We start from the raw sequence: 9,859 nt of genomic DNA on the forward strand, positions 1-9,859 counted from the left end.
CAATCTGTCCAATCGTTCTTTCATCCCTATGGTGGACACATCTGCTGGCCACACTTTGGCCCTTTCAGTACAGAAGCTTCCCCAGTCACTGTGGTCCACCTCTTCATCATACTGCGGTAAACCTAACAAGGAACTGCAGGACATTTTTTCTTGGTTAGAAAGAAAAGTCAGATGAATTAGTGTCAGATGAGAAGAACAAAGAGGAGACCATGGTTCCATGAAGTCAGTCAGCTTAACAAAATTACCTGGTAGAGAGTGGTAAACTCCTTTGTTTTACCTGACCTAAATGTCCATATGCTTCTTTTGGGTGAGCATTTGCCCCGTCACCATGTGTCAGGATACTTGGGAGGAGTTTGATATTAGATGACCCAAGCTTTGGACAGCTGAACTGTGAAATGCAGAAATAGAGAGCTGCAGAACACTTCAGTGGCAGACAACGTGCTTTTATGGGAACTGAGCTCTTTTAAACTACTGGGAGCATCGCTCTGTCTTACTTTCATATTTCTCAGTCTATGATGCCAGATACAATGAGACCTGCAATGCATACATGTCCCAAGAGGGAGAATCTTAATGTTAATGTTCATGCAGTATCATAAATATCTGTCCCATTATCAATGAGACAAGATCCTTCGAGGGATGTGTAGAGAGACCAACAATTTCATATATTGTGTGAAAAGAGGAGAAAGAATGAAGGAGAAAACTCACAGTAAACTGGTAAATTTTTGCAAATGACATGCAACTAAAAGAAGTATTACTCTGTAAGAAGCTGCGGAGAGGCAGAAACCAACTAGGAAATTGATCAATGCTGTGGCAAAATAAGTTTAACTCAGATCAAGGTAAGATAAAACTGTTATCCATACTGATGACCCAGACTCATAGGATGATCTGAGGCCAGTGACTTGGAAGATATCATCACAAACTGTTCAGTAAAAAAGCTTGCCTGACACAGAGCAGCAGGTACAAGGTCAGAGTAGAGGGACCTTTATAAAACAGTAACACTGAAAAAATTTATCCTAGTTAACACTATTTGATAAACAGTACCAGCATGTGAAGTGAAATTCAGCCTTGCTTGCTTCCTTGCAAAAAAGTGGTTCCCTGAGCAGCAGCACTGTCAAGATCTGGTTTTCTAGGATTTTTTTTTTTAATAGATTTTCTGATTAATAAGAACAAGTCTACACTGCATCCTTTTGCTTGAGGAAGACACAGGAGAAATCTTCCAGCTGCCTATCTTCATGAAAGATATTAAAGAATCAATGGACATCTAACCTTTAGTTATGTGTTGTTAAAAGGTAGACAATGGGTTCAAATACCTGTGGGACAACACAGGTAGATAGACTCCTGCTCAAATGGCCCTGTGACAGGCATTTCTGAAAAATGGCAAGCTGGAAAAGGAGGAAGGAGATGCCCCAAAAGCAAAGGTGGGAAGGATACAGCAGGACTGGCACGGAGCTGTGGTGACCCCAGGTTAATCATAAGACATGGAATATTTCCCAGCAGAACAGACAACTAGCTAGCAGAAAATTAGGAAAGAATAAAGCTTTTCTGATGTACCTTTTCCTAATCTGGAAGCAGCAAATTAAGACCTGAAGAGTGACAAGACACTTTGTCTTCCTGTACATTGACATGGGAGAAGCTTCCCAACTTCCTCCCAGATGGGAGCCTGCATGCATGGAAAAGATTTGGAACCAATGTATACCTGAAGACTAACTGAAGGAGAGCAAGTAATGTCTACCAACCTACTGTTGTTAGACTGATAATGGTAACACTAATCTTGGGAGCTATCATTTGCAAATCTCTTTTTCACTGGAGACTGTATATCCCTGGTGTGCTTCTTATGGCCCCCTGGAACCCATGGGTATCCTCCACCTTTCAGAGTGAGAGACACATGGAGTGAGAGGCTGTGGTTCCCACAGCACTCCCCGATCTGCAGCCCCAGGCAGGAACCTCCCAGGTGACAGCAGATCAGCAGTTTAGTGCCCTGCCTAAAGCAAAACATTACTAACTAAAATGAAAATGTTTTGAAGAAAAACATAACTTGAAAACATTAAAAAGCCAGTGTAAATAACATTTACAAGGTATATTATTCCCCATCAGTGAAAAGTCCCTTTTCTCTCCTGTTCTGTTAATGTCTTCTTTAGACAGCTTTGGTCAAGTGCACTTCCACTCACGGGGCTTAACTTGTGGTTTTCCCTCGCTTGCCAGTTCATAACCTGATGAAATACACTTGTAATTTCTTTGGGGACAGATCTTTATACCTGATGATTTTGCCAATTGCTTTCAACCTGGGAGCTGTTGCATTGCTTGTTTGTTCATTCTCTCTCCAGCCCCAATATAAGCTTAATCAATAACTTCCTGCACTGGTCTTGTCACCACCTAAAGCCATTGCATCACCATATTCATAACGTTATTACAGATCAGCTCCATTTCCACCACACTGTAGCTCTGCCTCATTGCTCACTGTGATGAGCTGCCACCGTAAGTAACAGCAGAGCCATTACTGAATATGACAGGAGGCACAGGAATATAAACTGCTATTGATTTCTTTCTCTCTCTACTGCAAAACACAGAAGAGTTGTCTCTGACAAGCAGAAGGATGGCGCTGGCACCCTGGATCTTCTGGCCAAATTCAGAAGACATGTTAACTGCTCGGGGCTCAGCCTCCAGGTCCTGCTCTCCTGCACGTCTTCCTCAGGCAGCTGTTTTCATTTCATGGTCAACGGGGCAGTGGGTGGAGTCCTGCCCCACAGCCAGCAAGAGAAAATTATCAACTCACTTTAACACTTCTCTAAATTGATTTTTATTACATTCAAGCCTCTAAGAGCTGTATTAAATGTGAATATACAAACTAAAATTTAACAAGAGGGGAGCAGTGACAAACAGCTGCAAATAGTGCTTTTGAGCAGAGTGATAGTTTAACCAGACTAGATCACTAGCTTCTGGTAAAACAAAGTCATGGTTTTATATTTTACTGTTGACAGCAGTTACACTGAGGCTTTTAGAGTGTTTGTAGTATTCTCCTCCTGATTACACAATGTATGATGATAACTGAACTTGCTTGTACATGGCTTATTGATCTAAAGGCAACCAACAAATACAAGCAATGTTCTTATATTTTGAGAACTGTTACTCAGGTGGTCCAATCTTATGATGAGGAGAGCTATATAAGTACTGCCACATGCAGAAGGGAGGTTATAGCATTCTATTTGTGCAATTAGTCCAGGCACATGTAGCATCAAAGGCTTCTGCACATCCTCTCCAAATAGAAAAAGACACCAAGGATGACATTTCTCAAGTGAGAATTAATTTATTTGGATCATCTCCCAGGACATGTACATGCTGATATCTCCCTGAAAACAGGATTGCCATCTTTGTTTCAGTACATACCATTGCTCCCAGCACACAAATACTGTCTTTCTGCGTAAAGCTCCCACCAAGATGCAGTCACACTGCTTCTAATCCTTGGAACACTGTCTGAAGCAAGTGGAAGCAGTATTGTGACTCTCAGTGGGAAAATTTGGGGGTATTATCTACAGAATATTTGGAGGTTCTTTTTTTCTCTCTACATTGTTTCCTCTACCAGATTTTATGAAAGCTCCTCCATAAAATGCTTTTCCAAGAAAGCTGAATACCCCTAAGTCCCAAATATGACCTTAGGCTATGCATATCTACTCTCCCTGCTCTTTAAGCTGTCTAGACACTAGATACCCTGATCTGGGTACTGCGTAGCTGCACTAGGGTAATGCAGTGGCTGAGCTAATAAGTCCTGGGGAGCTCAGGATAGATTAACTTGCACACAGGGCAGTGCTTTGAGACTTCAGCCAGCTTTTAGGCTGAGAAGAGGTGGCTCAAACAGAGCCAGAGCCAGCAGTGCCAGCCACAACTATGTCTAGCAAGGACTGATTGCTCATGCTGTTTTGCTGCTACACTCAAGATGTTTCTCAGTATTTAGAAAGAGAGGACATATATCATAAAGCTAAAAAGTAAGCCAAAGTCCTGACACTGAGTTTGTACCTACAGTGACAAGAATGACTAAATCTTTGGTGAAGTCTGTCTGTTGTGCATGCTCACATATGCAAGCTAGCTGCAACCCAAACAGGGACTGCAACATCCATGGCTATACCAGTGAAGGGACCATGTGGTGGTGTTGACCAGTGCTAAAGCATTTTTAGCCCCTCAAGTACACGTGTGGTTTTGCATATGTGTGCACATACCTGCACACACACCCAGGCATACCAATCAAGCCAGTAAGGAATGCAACCTCTACCCAGCTTTTTCTTGGCAGGGGTCTGCACACTGTGTCAGCCAAGAAGAATTTCACATTTACAGGAAAACCCACTGCTGTTCTCACCCTGTTACACAGTAAATAAAAGCATTGCACAACAAATGTTGACACAGTAACTCTCAGAGGAATTTCACAGAAAAAACAGCCATGTATTGACAGATGCTAACAAAATAACCCAGAACTTCATATGTATTTATTAAGAAATTCCCTAGTGAACTAAGACAAGGATATGAGATGTTTATCATAAATCATCTGATACCATCAGGTATTGTACTATGTAGGTTTAACTTAAGAGAGCTTGAAGGAATAGATACTGTTTGAGGTTTCGGCCGATACTGAAAATAGAGCTTAGTTTCTTAAAATTTTCCAGCCCCATTTAGAAATCCCAGATGACTGAAACACTACTTCCAAGTTTCATTTATACTTCAAAAACTGGAACGTTTCTCTGACCCTGATCAGTGACCCTTTGGACTGTTGTCTGTCCCTAGTGCATGCCAGAGATTTTCAAAACAGATATGGTCATGTGAATAAAGTAAATCAAGTCTAGGAATTCCTGGGAAAGAGAAAAAAAACCCAGTGCTTATAACAGTGAATAAAACTGGACAGGTCTCATTTTATAGTCTCAGACTCATAGGTTGGTTCACATCCAGCCAGCTAATTCCCTGCCACAAAAACAGTTGTCTTGCTAGAAACAGTCCTTGGCCGATATGAGTGGTTGAATTGGGCCCAAATGCTCTTTGGGGGAGGACTAGCTAGCACAGACCAAAACCATCCTAAATTATTCAACAGGACAGATAATCATGTGCCCTTTCCTGAAACCCATGACCTGGTCCTCTTTCATTTAAGCAGCACAGACATGACCAGGCTGCTCAACAGAGGACAGAAACAGCTGCAGTGTTATGGTGACCCCACTCTGCTGCTTCTGGGGACACAGGACTAAAAGTGTTCTGCTAGCAAAACATTCCAATCTTATACAACAAAATCTTAAGCGCAACTACTTTACGAAGTAAAAGTTCAGAAATAATCCCAGAAAATTAGCCCATTGCTAAAGTCCAACTCTAAAGTGATATTTATTTGCTAAATCATTTTTATTTCTTGGATGATTGCTGTTAATAACAGTAGCTCCCAAAATGGTTTTATAAGAGAAGTACTTACTTGACAGACTCATCTCTGTGTTTCAAACCTCTGCATATGAAATCAGCAAGTCATTACATGCAGTACAAATCTTTGTAACCAGCAGTCACAGAACTTTTGTGAATCCAAGGACTGACCATCGAATTTAGCTTTGAAAATGTGAGACCTAAATCAAGGCACTTGAAAGTTATACCTAATGCAGTTCCCAGTGGTAGCAGCTGTCATACCTGCAGGGCTATTTCCTTCCAATCTTCAATGAAGACTTTATGTTTTCAATTGCTCAATTCATGTCAAAGTCATGATTACAGGGACCAGGACACAGAAAGAGGGGTTTCTTGTCATCAAGATGTTTTCAACCAAATACTGGCAATGTGGCTTCATTCTCTTCTATTCTGCAACTGTGACAAGGACACAGATGTCTCCAGAGCTGTCACTATCAAAAGATAAAAACTTAAAATTAAGCAGAAAAAATCCTTAGTCCCCAAACTTGAGGACTAAATGGCCAGTTCACTTTTGCCTCCTGAAATCTAATGCACGCTTGTTGAATCTGGCAGCCTGACCAGTGTGTGTCATGGTTCCTTGTCCCTGCTTCTGTTTCAGTCCTTGGATACATTTTTTTTTGCACGGATATTTTTCCTGGTGCATGGCCCTGGTGAACCAAGACCACCATTTTTCTGTAATGCAATCTAGCACTACCCGGCACAAGTTCAGGTTTGAAATCATGTCACTCTGTCTGTAAGTATGCTTCACCTTTAATGGGTTATTTTAGAACAACCATTTCAGGGCTTCTGTTTGATTTTAGCTCATGCAGTAATAATCTCAGGGAATGGAAACACCAAACTTCCCCCCGTATTCTTACCCACAGTCTTCAGCTGTAGTCATACAGATGCGTTGGGATCCAACCTGCCTTGTCCAAAATTACAACTATCCCTTGAGCTCCCCTGAAAGGCAGCAGGAGGTGGCAGCCAGCAATCACTGCAGCTCCTGGGGGAAGCATTGATGGGCTTCAATGCAGTCAGGGCCTTCCTCAGTCTTGCAGCCCCCAGCGTGGCTGGCAGTATATTCAGTGACTCATTTCTGGAGAGAGAGTGTGACAATGGTACATATGTCATCTGCTTATTATAACCTGCACCACCCTGATTACATGTGCATTGTAAACATTAATTGTGGAAATCAGGAAAAAAAGAAAATCAAGGGTTTTCAACCACTTATGGTTTATTCTGCTATGAGTTTCAATTGTCTCTAGCTGAACTGATTTCCGGGAACAGATCTTCTAATTTCTGCTCTGCTGTTAATTGCAGCTCTCTCTCTGGCCTGGTAATCTGAAACTATGGACTGGCTGCTCTGCAGTGCAGTGTCAGAAAACCTTCCTGAGATACAAGTAAACAGCCATTGAGCTGAGGAAACAGCAGATAATTAGCTTTATTTTCTCCCTGAGTGGGTTTTAACACACGGGTCACATTGACCATGGCCTGAAGACTCCGATACAGCATTTGACAAGACCTACTTGTTCATCAGGGGCCTGAAATTCCCAGTTGGTGCCCGGCTACACACAATAACTCATGTCTGATAACTTTTGTAGTTGATTTGTCTGAAAAGCACAATATCACCATGGGAAAACTAAGGCTCTCCTATCAGCTGTGCTATTTACACTATGCTCGCAAAAGAATCTAATAAAAGAGGAAGACTGTTTTTATTATTTTAGCAAGATCTCAGCAGCAGAGAGCAGCAGCAGGAAAAAGTCCCCGGTAACGGGGTTTTATACCCAATAAAGAAAATATTAGAAGTTTGCACTTGTTGACACGTTTATGACTTCCAGCTAAATGTACACTTCTTTACCTTCCTGTCAGTGTGCCACTGGGCCCGGGGGCTCCCTGGGGACCCCCAGGGTGTAAGGCAGTGCCTGACAGCCCAGGTCTGTCCCACCCAACACCCAGAGAGCAGGGCAGCCCCAGCCCTGTGCACCTCCCTGGTGCCAAGACCAGGCAGGGACATGAGACCATGGGCAGGGATCCAAATCAACAAGGTCCATGATTAGGCAGGGCAGAGCCTCCTGGCCTTGGGGTGCTGAAATGGGGTCCTCAGCCATGGACAGAGTGGGGGAGGCCCATGGGAAGCCTGTCTGGGCCGTAAGTGTGGCTGGTGCCCTCAGGCCCTGACCCTTGAGATACCTTATGTGCCCTAGGTAAATTTTTCATCACCTCAGGATGATGCTGTGTGTAAGGTGCTACTACCCTGCAATTTATGGAAGTAAGAACTTCCAAAAAAAAAACCCCTGGGAATTTTAGCATAACTCTCTACAGTAATTTCCTGTCTTCCTTGTAAGCCCATTTGTGTGAGGCTGAAGACACTTGACTCCTAACTTAGGATATAAGGGAGCTCTATGGAGGGATAGTAAAGAAAAAAAAAAAAAGGCAATCTAAAAACCATGTTGCAGGTCCTGGAACAAATGGACTCCAAACCCCAGTAGGTAATGAGCAGGGCACAATGCACTAAAATCATCTCGTCCAGGTTTGCTGGTGGCTGGCTGTGTCTCATACAGACATGCTCTTCTCTTTCATCCACACATGAATAATGCTCAATGGCTTCTGGTTCACAGGGAGTGCAATGGGAAGGAAGCACAGGCATCTCATTTGGTGCTCAGCACCATTTTGGGAACCAGTCTCTAACCTTGAGCTGTCACAGTGCCAAGCCCCACAACAGCTTTGATCCTTTGTGGATGGAGCCAGTTACTCCTGAAAAACGGCAATAATAAATGGCGCTGATCTGGAAGACAAATAATCCAGTGTTGGAACTTAAATGTTAGGAGTGTATATATGTATATTTATATTTTTAAAATATATATATATTCATTTTTAAAAATAGAAGAGGTACGATCAGTTTTATCCAGTTTTAAACATCTGTAGCATAAATATTTGTATTTGGCCTAGTCACCCCCCAGCTCCCTTCACAGTCAACAGAGGAAGACAGGCACCTTTAGGGCATGACTCACCCAGCCTGTTTTTAGATGTTTTCTTAAGAAGATACAAATCCTGTCCTCTAAGGGACTGTTTCACTCCTCCACTGACTAAAAGGACAGCCAAAGATGATTAGCTTGGATGCAGACATACACCTTTAGGGGTATCTTACTCCCAGTAACCAAGGAAGGAAGATCAGCTTATCCAAACCCCTCTGCATTGGAAATCTTCACACCTACCCACACATGAAGACACAGAGCCTTGGGAGCCAGTTGAAAAAACCCTTACAATAAAATTGACACCTCTGAGCAGAGGGTTTATTACATCTAGTTAAGTTCTAACTTATAAACAATGTTATTTGTAGCATTTTTATCCTATAACACTCCACCAGTAGAGTCAGTTCTGTAACAGACATAGCTGAAGCCTCCCTTTTCTGAGACAACTAGCCAAAGCCTACTGCTCAGGCATCTCTTGCTGAGGAGGAATGTGATGGACCTCTTCCTCTAAATACGTAAACTGAATACATTGAGCTGGAGCTATCATGGATGCCACAAATTATGCTGCTACTGTAGATGTTTACCTTCACTCTCTGGAGTGCAAGCCCAGGAGTCTGTGGGACAGCAGTGGGTTCTGCAGGAACCCAGTGGGAAAAAACTGGCCAAGTTCGCCTCTGGTTTATCACTCACTGGGAAAGTGGCACTAGCAAAAGCTCTGTTACCCATCTTCTACTGTCCTCACTGCATCTAGCGACTTTGCATTTAATACTCACAGTCAGATTTTGCACCAAATTCTTAAATTAAGAGATGTTTACTTCTCACATAGCAGCTGAAATAAAGACATCAGGACTCAAATATTTAATACAAGATGCTTTTTCTCATAGCTGTAACAGGAAACAGTAACTGCTATTACTAAGAAGTGTCTCATTGGCAAAAGTTTGGTGGCTGATATTTATACCTATGTATCTGCCTGATCTTCAAACTCTTGAAACAAAGTTTGGATTACTCCTTTCTGAGGTTACATAAGGATAAACATTATAACAGACATTATATATATACAGTTCTCTTCTATATTTGGTCAAATTTTACATTCCACATTACAGTTGTAATAGCTGTTTACTCAGAAGCTCACAACAGCAGCTGCTAATTGTCCAGCCATTGAATTGTGCCTCAGCTGTCTCACTGTGGTAAGTGTACTCTACATACACTTCACATACTCTTGAGCTAGTGAAAAATTAGATATGCTGGGATGTTGTATGGAAGTTTGCGTCAGTGGAAAGGCTCATTATATTCATTTTCAATAATGGCTCCTCTCTGACATTAAGAACAAATAGATGAGATTTTTCTGTGCAGTAGAGAAGCTGCATTACCGAGAAATCTGTCCTTCAAGAATCAGTAAGGTCTCTCTGACCCTGGTTACCCTGAAAAATTCAGCTCAGGTGTGCTTCATCTTCCCCAATTATAACTTATGACTCAAGGCAATGATCCAT

Source organism: Strix aluco, chromosome Z (genome assembly GCF_031877795.1).
Source record: "Strix aluco isolate bStrAlu1 chromosome Z, bStrAlu1.hap1, whole genome shotgun sequence".
Taxonomy (NCBI): Eukaryota; Metazoa; Chordata; class Aves; order Strigiformes; family Strigidae; genus Strix; species Strix aluco.